The sequence below is a fragment of the Hydra viridissima genome, unplaced genomic scaffold (genome assembly GCF_058129835.1).
Source record: "Hydra viridissima isolate aposymbiotic clone 2 unplaced genomic scaffold, HvirCarnegie_v1 scaffold_5, whole genome shotgun sequence".
NCBI lineage: Eukaryota > Metazoa > Cnidaria > Hydrozoa > Anthoathecata > Hydridae > Hydra > Hydra viridissima.
Window position 1 is genome coordinate 5,507,746 of NW_028324304.1, and position 11,671 is coordinate 5,519,416.

Below are 11,671 nucleotides of genomic sequence, written 5' to 3' on the forward strand. Positions count from 1 at the left end.
GGTAGACAGACTGTACTGCTTGAGGAATGGTCGTACCAAACCGCTTCGTTAGGTTTGTTGATTGTGGTGTGAAGCAAATCGAATCCTCGATTAAGTCCTGTGTTGAAAATAAAAAGTTCCTATAAGGGATTTAATTAACTGTTTAACAGTTTATATATACATATATATATATATATATATATATATATATATATATATATATATATATATATATATATATATATATATATATATATATATATATATTAGGGATATGACTTTTTTGCAACCTACTATCAGGCCTGTATCGTAATTCAATGAACTTTTATTTAAAAAGAACGAATAGATGTTTCATTTTGACATATTTTGAAAAAAGGTCACCCCAAAACCAAAAAATCGAATTTTCAATAGGTACACTTTTGTACAGTAAATGAATATTAAAGGCTGAAGATGTTGTAAGAGTCATACTCCTGTTGTTATTTTATTTATTTATGCAACATGTACTGTGATATAACAAAAAACATTATGTGATATATAATTATACATGTATTACAAAATTAACAGTATCAAAGCGTCTAGTACAACAATATACATAACTGTCTGTGTCTATAGGCCTACTGTGTTTAGTACAGGGGTCACATGATGCTCACGTCTCATAAAGAGTCTAGCGCTTATTACTTAGAATGAATCGAAGTTGCAGTTTGTCTTTCTTTCTGCAGGAAGCATACAGGTCTTGCATCACCTTGATTGCACGTTCAGCTATCTGATTACTTCGTGGTATGTCGATGACGGATGGCTCTTTCTTCCAGTGATTTTTGAATGACTGCAATGCCTTTTTGTAAGGCTTCAATACATCAGATAAATTCTTGAAGTCATTGTCATTGTACTTTTGACTACTAAACCAATGTTCTGCCCACTCATATGAAATGAACCTGCAAACCTTCTCCAAATTCTTTCTCGCTTCAGGCATAAGAATGAACGCCAGAATGGCGAGAATGGCTCTTGAGTTCCATCTGGCATTGCTCATATTAGGAATGTTCTGAAAGTGAATCAGAGGGAAGTTTCTTTGTTCTTCATAGAACCTAAACACTCTTGTTAAATGGTACAAAAACTTCATATCGTCTCTCCACCCTGATTTATCAAGAATTTCTACAGTTCCATTCACAAACTTATCCTTCAGTTCATCATACTTATTCAACAGTTCAGACACAAATGGGTATTCAATGTTTGGAGATTTGGTATCACCCCCAAGTTCTTCGTCCATCACCAGACGGAGAATCCTGTCTAGTACGTGATGCTGACAACCGATAAATTGTGGTATTGTGACACCCTTTAATTTAAACATACGTTGCAACTTCACAACAACTCCATTTCTCTTCCCAGTATTGACGTTTGTTGTATCAGTAATGATCATCTTAATTGAATTCCACAAATTGTATTCATCAATAAGTTTGGCAATTTTTTCAGCAACAGTTTCAGCTTTGCCATCTTTTAAACGCAGTGCATCAAGTTTCACGTCAGTTCTTTCATTCTGAAGTACAACTACCTGATATTCCTTATCATCTATTCGTTTGCCGTCAAAGTGTAAGGACCACTGTTCCATTTTAAGTTGTTGTATCATTTCTTTTTTTAATTTACCTGCCTCTTTGAATGTGGACTTGTAAATTGCTGATTGACTTGGAGTTGGAATATCAATACCTTGTTGTGATAATACATTGCATATTTTAGCAGCTTTCTTTGTGGAAACTCCACTTGATGTAACCATACTTACAGCAAATTTACTTTTGTAGTGCTTTCTAGTTTTTTTCTGAGTGTCCTCATCATCGTCTTTATCACCGTCGTCGTCTTCATCATCTTCACTCTTACTTTTGCAGTTTTCAGATTCAGTACCACTGTCTGTGGTAGACAGGACTTGTGATGTGGAAGGTATTGCTGTTCCAGACTGGAATTTCCTTCTCTTGGAAGGGTGAATGGTTTCTTTACTTGCCACTTGTCCTGTTGAGTACCCCACCTGTCCTTTACTTTCTTTTTGTAGGTGGTATAGACGTTTATCTTCCGAGGATAACCACTGGCCTTTCACTTTCGTGATGTCAAATAATGCATTGAGAACATCATATTTTCCACGCTTGACACATTCATCATAGACCTTCAGCACCTTCATAAGCTTTGCTCTTATCACTTGATCAGACACATGTGGAAAATTCAGTTTATTGTCCCACAATTTTGTAATTTCCTTAGAAATTTGGTCTATTCGTTCTTTTCTTCCTTTAACATATGCTCCGAGAAACTGGTATCTTCCTACGATCTGCAATTGAAGTGGTATTCTGGATTTTTCATCGAGTGAATGTTCTTCTACAGCCACGCTTCCTCTTCTTCTGTGTGACTCTTGAAATCTCACCAAATTTTTAGTCCAAGTCTTCTTGTTCTTTGTTACTGTGGTATGACTTTTCTTGTGAGACATCATATAATATTGTTACGACTTTACGGATAGCTGAGCGTAAATATCCGTTTAATAAAGTCGTTTAATTAATAAAATACTTTAACTGTATAGTAATCCAATTATAGTTCGATAATCCAGTCAATGTTGATAACAGTTCGATAATCCAGTCCGTATCCTAACGATAATGCTACAACTACTTATACTTCGTACACTTACAGCGTCTTTAGTTCGCTACAGTAGTTCCTTATTAGCTCAGTTACACGCAGAGTACTTCATAGAACTATTCACATTATCAACACTGAGCTCACATTAGCAACACTGAGAATTAAGCTGAGAATTAAGCTTAAGATTAAAACATCGGTCAAAAATGAATGTATAAAAATGGTAAATCAAATTTTTATTTTGGGGGTGACCTTTTTTTGTTGCAGAAAGCTATTTGGGCCTTTTTTCATGATTTTAAGTAAAAGTTCATCGATTTATGATACAGGAAACATTTTATTTGAAAAAAAATTAAAAAGTCATATCCCTAATATATATATATAACTTACTGATTTATCTAGTTCAAAATTGTTTGGTCCATTATCTCTTTTAAGCCGGTTGATGGTTCGTTGTCTTGTGGAATGTCATCATCGTCATCGGAAATTTCAACGATATTTTTTTGCTTCTTTGTAGGAGTTTCTGCTATAACCTCTTTGTCCTTGGCCATAGCAGATGTGCACTCGGTGTTTTCATTTCCTAACAGGTTATCTAATTTTGAATCCGTTATAAATCCATAATTTGCTGCTTGTGCGGCGTAGTTATTAGCCTCTTTAAGGCGTAGTTATTACCCTCTTCCACCGTATATGAGAGCTGCATTAAGATTTCGTGCATTTGCTGTTGATTTTTGCAAGTATTTAGTTGTGACTTTAGTTGAGCTATTTGTTTTTGTCTTGCTTCTTTAACAGCAGCAGGCACTTCTTTTGCAAGTTTTCTTTTAACTACTTTTGTGTTTGGCATTTTGTCAAATTTTGAGTTGTTGATTCTGAGTTGTTGACTCTGAATAGTTGGAGCGTGGTATGAGGCGTTGTTTGTTAACACAGCTTTTATAGTTTGGATTATGCTAATCCTTATATATATATACATATACATAGTATGTATATACATATACATATAATAAATATACATATATGTTAAATAAAATTACTCTTGCAAAATATTGTGTCAATGTCATTGACAATGACATGGAGCAAAATATGATGATTTTTAGATTTTTTCAACAAAAAAATAATTTGATTCAAAAGAAGTTTAATTTGAAATTTGAACAAAATTGTACACCCAAACCTTTAATGTGATTTATATAATCTTATTATTTATATTTTTACGCGCCAGGTAATTAACATTTCTCAGAATAACATTTAAAAGTTCAAAATGGTTTCTGAACTATCTTTATACCGATAAAATAACCAACTATGAAACTCCTGGATAGACTTCATCGTCGATCCATCTTATGATCTAAAAATTCACGCATGGGTTCATAATGTGTATATCTAAAATTCCAGTTTACAACGTATACTTCTGATAACTGATGTCGTAAGTATATATCTATTTTATTAAAAAGCAGTTATTTCTATGTCTGTTTTGTTTAAAACTACTATTTAACTGTAATTTAGACATTGTTGTAAACTGGAATTTGAGATCCAATTGAAATTTATCTTTATAATTAATAAGATTGATAGTTAAACAAACCGTCATTTAGTCCATCCAGCTGATTATTTCTAGTTTTTGTATTACTTTTTTTTAATAAATTGAATTTTAATATCTATATAACTTTTAAAGAATAGGTTCTTTCCTTCATCTTGGTGTTATTTGTGCACAAAAATTTTTTTAAATATATTAGCAAGTGTATTGCAATGTTTTTGATTAATTTGAAAATAGTAAAGTTCAGAAAACAGCAAAAAGATGTAACTTTAGGACTTCCGACAAACTTTATCTTTTAGCGAATGGAATAAGACAAAGCAAAAAAAACCATTTGGCAAATATTGTCTGGTGGAATTTTAGGACCACCACGATCTATAGACTTGATAAAGTAATGCTTAATTGAACAAATTGTTTTCATTATATTCATTTCTACATGCATAACCAGCAATATAAATCAAAGACATTTTGGTAGTATCAAAAATTGATGACTCTAGTTTTGATAGATTGTCAAATATTTCACTACCTGTTTCACATAAAACATATGTAAATATGTGTAGAAGCACACTCATGAATTGAACTAAAATCAAAAGAATCTATGTCAATACTTAAAGATATCAATAGTAATATGTGGTTTAAATGCAATTTTTCTTCAATTTGTTGAACATTTGTAAAGTAGGCACCCCCGGAACCTTGTCTCAATTTCCCAAATTCTTTTTCTAAGTTGTTACTTGTAAACATACTAAAAAGAATATAATCATTACTTGTTGCTACATGGCCAACTATAATTACACGGCCGGATATCTTGGTTTTCGGAGCGAAAAATTAGAAGGGTAATTTTTCACAACAAAAATATATCGTATAGAATGTTTGGCCACACTTACCGCAATTAAAATTATGATTTTTACAGGGGTTTTATTTACGGAAGTGTATATACAAAATAAAATTTGTCTGACAAATATGATAAATGTATCATAAATTAGACACTTTCCTTTGCCTGATGAATATGTTTCTAAAAAACTTTCACCGCTAAAATAAAATAAAATTGTAATGTACTTTATTCATCAATAAAAAATTGTAATAACTTTATTAAATAATAAAATATTAAAATTTGTAATGACTTTATTAACATAAGTATGTTCCTCAAAAGAAATATATTTCTCAAAAATAAAATCTCAATAATATTAATGAGATATAAAACGATAAACAAAAACCTTATAATAAGGAAAGAATATACAATTGAAATAATCAATTTAGCATTGATTAGTACACCTAATTCAGCTTCAATTTTTTTCTCTGTCTGCTTTTAAAATCCTTTACACTGTTCTTTCTAATTTCATCAGATAATTGTTTCTGTTCATTGTTAAAACAAATATTTGTAACAACGCGATTTATAAATTTTACACAAATAACTTGATGTTCATCGTATAAAAATGAAGTAGGACAATCATTTAATCTAAGTACTCGTTCTGCAACATATCGATCACAAAGAGTTGAGTCTCTTATAAGAAAAATGGCATCTAATATTGCAAATGCTTTTGAAACTTAATGTGTAAAATCAATAGCTGGTAAAATCAATCCTCCACGAGAAAGTTTTTCAAAATATTGGCATTGTACCTTGCCAGATTCAGCTAAAAGAAAAGTTTTGCAAACACCACATTTGATCTTTTTATTAAACTTTTTAACCTCATAACCAGAAATAACTGTAGCAACTTCAAAGCTCTCTGAATCTAAATTGCCATCTTCAATATCTGGTAAAATTTCTTGCAATTTATCATCAAATAATTTCATTAAAGATATATTACCACTCTCTTTTCTTACATCTTCCTCCCAGATATTGACTGACTCTTTGAGTAAAGTTTTCACTGCTAAAATGCGCTCAGACGTCTCAAGTTAACGCAAACCAATTAAATATCTGCCACCACTCATTTGACGATATTTTAAAAATCTTAACTCTAATGGATCAGTTAGCCAGCGTGATATTAAAAAATAATCATATCTTTCTTGAATTAAATAATCAATAAGTGAAGCTGTGCATCTTAAAGTGGACGTAAGAGCTTCTGATGTTTGTTTACTTAATGTAAACTTTTGAGAGTTTGAAACTTGAGATAATTGCCATTCTTCAATCCATTCAGCTAAATTGCGCAAAAATAAAGGCTCCATGTCACCCAAAACAGCTGCATTTCCAATATAATAATTGTTGTTGTATTTTTGCTTTCTGTTACTTATTGTCCACCATATATATATCAACTTTAAAAAGCTTGAGGCATCAGTCCGATCTGGAAAATTACTTTCAATAGCTGCAGAAGTTGTAGGATCAAATATTGCAAGAGCAAGTGGTACACTTTGTTTATTATCGCCTGGATGAAGTGATTTATAAGATAATTTGAAACCTTTTTTTAAATTCGACTGAAGTAATTGGTCTTTATCGTATACATCATGAATTAACTTCCATGATATTTCACCAGCATGTACATCAATAATATGAAACTGGTCAAAATAAAAAGCAGGGAATATAAAACGTTTGGAATATAGTTAATTGTTTCGTATGTTTTTGAGAAGATGGACAGTGTCAAAAAATAAATATATTACAGTCTTTTTTGTAGGATGAGTAATTTTACTAACATGGTTGGTATTCTTATATTTATGCATCAAATGTGAAAAAGCAGAAACATTAGTGGAATGATTATCAGAAACTACACCACGTACGTGAAAACCATTTTCTTGTAGAGATGTAATGCACTCATCAACATGGTCAGCTATCCATTTACCCTCAATTTTTACTTCTGGTATAGCTCTTATAACAAAATTAAACTTTTTTTTAAAAGAAACAATCATGAAGGTCATTACGCGTTTATATAAAATTCCTTCATTATCTACACCTATCATTCTAACACCTTGATATTGTGCTTCTTTCTGCAAATATATTTCATTCATCAACAGCACTACATCTTTGTTAATTTTATTTTGGTTTAGTAAACATTTTACAGATTTCAACGATTCTACCCCACCTTTAGTAATTTTTTTCAAAAGGCTAAATGATGGTATAGGAAACTGTTCTAATAAGATTTTATAGGCCTGCGCTGATGTATATCGAAGAATAAGGGAATATCGTAAAAGATTTGATGAGAACTTTGGCCGATCAACTGGTTTTTTGTATTTTATTTCATTGAGTTCAGTCATTAAATCATTTCATAAACTATTTTCTTCTAGTTTTTTATATATGCTGGAAAATTCTCCAGTACACTTTTTTTCTTTAATGCACAGCCAATATTTCGAAATCATGGAGGCAATGGAAGATAAGATGATTTATAGAACAAGAAAACATGCATAAATTCATTAACTACAATTGTTTCTGTAACTTTTAAAATACCTAAGTGTTGATTAACTTCTAAATTAAAAAATATGTATTTATCATTATATATTTTGAGCTGATACCCTTCTAGGTTAACATTATTTAAATCATTTAAATAGTGAATTTTATCTTTCTTTATAAATAAATTGGATTCATCCTGATTATTTGATGGATGACGGACAGACGGTGGCTTTCTACCCTTCGATGTAGTTGGATATACTGATAATGGTATTTTTTCAGGTAAGCAATAGTTGGAACGGGATTTAAATCCCAAATTTATGTAACTCTTTTGCCAATTTTTAAATAATTTTCTTCAAAATGTTTAGCACAAATAGCCGAATTTTTACTAGGCTTCCATAACTTTCGATTGATAAATACTACCCACTGATTTACTAAGTCAGGATTATTTTCTGGAAATCCAAAAAGTGGATGCTTTTCAGGAATTAAATCAATTCGATTCTCTCTCTTTTTATATCCAGTTTTACAGTAAATTACAGCACATGTGTTAACCATATTAAGAATATTTGAATAAACTGTTTTAAAATACGTTTATGTAAGTCAAAAAGTTACCCTTCTAATTTTTCGCTCCGAAAAGCAAGATATCCGGCCGTGTAATTGTAGTAGGCTATGGTTGCCAATAAATGTTCACATAGCTCAACAATACCATAGCAAGTATGATGAATTGATTTTGCAGTATAATTAGATAACTGCTTCACTCTTTTGCCATTTTTACAACACATTACAAGAGCCAAATCACCAAACGGAAGTAGGATATTAAGACGGCAATCATCAGGGTTGAAATTTCATTCAAGTCTGACTATTTGACTAACTTTTCTGATTCAAATTGATATAAGCATTTAAGATATTCCCATTTAGCTGTTCTTTGAATAATATTGTCACTGTACACTAGTTCCTCAGTTTTTTCTGCAAGACATAGATTCCCAATATTTTTCAAAAGATGAACTCAAATTTTCGAAAGTCAAACAGTAAATACATCCCATCTTCCGTTTTCCAAGGCTTTTCTGGAATAGTATGGTATACTTTTAAAAATGCTTGGTTTACACGATCTCCATCACAGATATCAACTTTTACATCGCCAGATGATGATTTTATAAGTTTTATGCTGGAGTTTATTTGTTCAAACAGAAAATTTGAACCTTATTTTGAAATTGGAATCTTGTTATATTGAAATTCAGGACCACCTTTGAGACATACTAATTCAAAACACAGGTTTAGCCAATAATGATGGATCATCTAAAGGTTTACCAAACAATGTTCCATCATGGTTAGGCATCATTTTTTTGACATATACTTCATCATGAATAACTATACAAATTTTTTGTTTTTCTTCAATGTTTTTGAAAACTGAGTCTAAGAAACTAGCATCATCAATTTTGCAAACTTTTGATGTTATGCGTGTCAAAGAACTAACTGATGGCAATTGAAAATCGTTTCTTAGTTTATTGCATAAAGCACGAGAAGTTGAAAAATATTCAAAACTACATATAATTGTATCTGATTCATTTTTTTTTTTTCCCAATAAGGATTACAAACATAAATGATATTTTTGCTGAATAATGTTTTTCTTATGATCTATTTCCATAACATTTTAAAAATGTAGTATTTCCTCAAACTTTGACCAAGAATCAAAATATTTATACAGTATTTATACAATCTTTATACAAACTTTTTATAAAACATTTTATTACACAATGAAATTTTTCAAAATAAAAATTCTAAAAAATGTTAACAAGAGATAAAGGAATGCCATCATAAAACGTGATAGATTGAAAATTAATTGTTATTTCAATCATATATGTTATTACTGAAACTGAAAAAACCCTGAGATTATTTAATAACACATTTTTAAAATCAATCTATGTTGCTGTATCAGCTAATAAAAAAGTGCTAAGTTAATCAGTTCTCACATTTCTAACAACGCTTATAGATTTCTGTTGTGCGATGACGTGGTAATGGAGTAGCTATTTGACTTAAAGGTGTTCCTGGCCAAACAGATGGTGGCATTTTCGGTCTTTGTTTTCCTTGAACAGTAACTTTTTCGAATATTGTTTGCCAATGTGATTGGCAAATAACGGTTTCATTTAAAACTAAAAGATTAGAATTTGGAATATTTTTATCCAAATATTTCTTTATTCTTTATCTTTAGAAAAATGATAAACTATTATTTTTTCAAAGCTTTTATTGTTTTTGGTACTTTGATAACACAGGCCTGCAAAATGAGAGTCATAACTTCCTCTCTGGAATTTGATAGCTGATTCTAGGGTATTTTGGTGCGCTGATTACGAATATGTACTTAGTTTTTCTCTATCACCTCCAGATTTTCCAAAAAAGGCACAGATAGAAAATAGCAAAAAAACAGAAGATTTCACATAAAAAAATATATATTTAAAACAGAACATTATTTTTAACTTAAAAAACTACTAAAATATAATAACAACTTAACACTTGTCTAAATAACATTTAAATTTCATTTGTGGACCCAGGTCCTTTTCTCCTGGAAGCTTCGGTTGTGCGATTCGCGCTTCAATAACCAACAAAAGTCCGCCATCATGTTGGTATTCCATCTTCCTTGATACTGGACTTCAAGCTCTTTCAAATCTTGGTGAAATCTTTCGCCTTGTTCTTCGCTAACGGCTCCTAGATTTTCTGGGAAGTAATCAATATGAGAATTTAAGAAATGAAGTTTAATGCTCATATTACAACCCATTACACCCAAATTGGAAATCATTTTGGCCACTATTTCTTTATAGTCGGAGCTTTTATTGTTCCCCAAAACTTTTGTCACCACTTCCTTAAATGACTGCCATGCTTGCAACTCGATATCATTAAGTTTTTCATCAAACTTTTCATCCGACATTAATTTCCTAATATCAGGGCCGACGAAAATTCCTTCTTTTATCTTAGCTTCTGATAAAGATGGAAAAACTGAATGCAGATATTTGAAGCCTTCCCCCTCTTTATTTAAAGCCTTCACAAGTTGCTTCATTATACCCAATTTGATGTGCAATGGTGGCAGTAAAACTTTTTCTCTGGGAACCAAACTCTGTTTTCTCTGGGAACCAAACTTTGTCTTGAATCCTGGGGTTAGTTCAGTTCTTGGAGTCCATTCCTTTTTGGTTCAATGATGTTGTTTATCCCGGCTATCCCACTCGCAAAGAAAGCACGGGTATTTTGTATAACCACCTTGTTGGCCTAGTAGCATGCTTATGATTTTCAAATCTCCACACAACATCCAACCGTGTTGCTCATAAGCTATATTAGTCAAAAGCTTTTCCAAATTTTCATAACATTCCTTTAAATGGACAGAATGTGCAACAGGTAACGAGGCATATGTATTCCCATTATGCAGAAGAACTGCTTTCAAACTTCTTTTTGAGGAGTCAATAAACAATCTCCACTCGTTAGGATCGTATTCAATGTCGTACATTTTTGTCAAGCCTGGAATATCTTTACAGAACACTAAATCTTCATCTTCAGCAAAGAATGGAAGAAAATCTTTTTCTCTGTGACGGTACCATGAAAATGAAGTACCAGGTGCCAGCATATTTCTTTCTTTTAATCGTGATCCGAGGAGTTCCGCTGCATCTTTGGGAAGATTCAAATCTCTTGTCAAGTCGTTTAAATGTGACTGTGAAAAGAGCTGACAAGCGTCAGAATCTCCGTGAAGTTCAGGATCAGATTGGTGTACATCCTCTTCCTCTATATCACAGTCAGAATTTTCAATTTGTAGAGCTGGAACCGGGGGCTCACCATTTTTAACGTAACTGATGACACGTTTGGATAGTTTATGTCCCTTTTATTTTTTGAATTGTATCCAGTTATGTCACAACAACAAAAGTAGCAATCTTTCATGGTCGTTAGGCTCTCTCCATAGCACAGGCGAAACGATTTTGAAGCTATTTTTCTGTCCTTTTGACCACTTGCAAAATTCTAATAAACAAGTCGTACAAATTTTATGAGGTGCCCAAGTTTTGTCATGGTTACTTAAAACGAGTCCAAAATAACTTTTATAAATATTTTTTACAAAGTCTGTAATACTGTTTCGTTGTTTTATCACCATAAATTTCCCGCAAATATAACAGAAACAATTAGGAGAGTTTAAACAACTTCGCGATGCCATTTTAAAGTTTATGTTGCAAGATGCGCACTTCAACTGTTAAATTTCTAAATCAGTGCGGGTACTTATACAAAAATCCTTTGGT

The 11,671-nt window shown here is 31.6% G+C and overlaps 1 pseudogene; it reads right to left on the reverse strand.

Moving 5' to 3' along the window:
- Nucleotides 1-5,986: 5,986 nt before the first annotated feature.
- Nucleotides 5,987-7,425, reverse strand: LOC149888167 (uncharacterized; annotated as a pseudogene).
- Nucleotides 7,426-11,671: the final 4,246 nt, after the last annotated feature.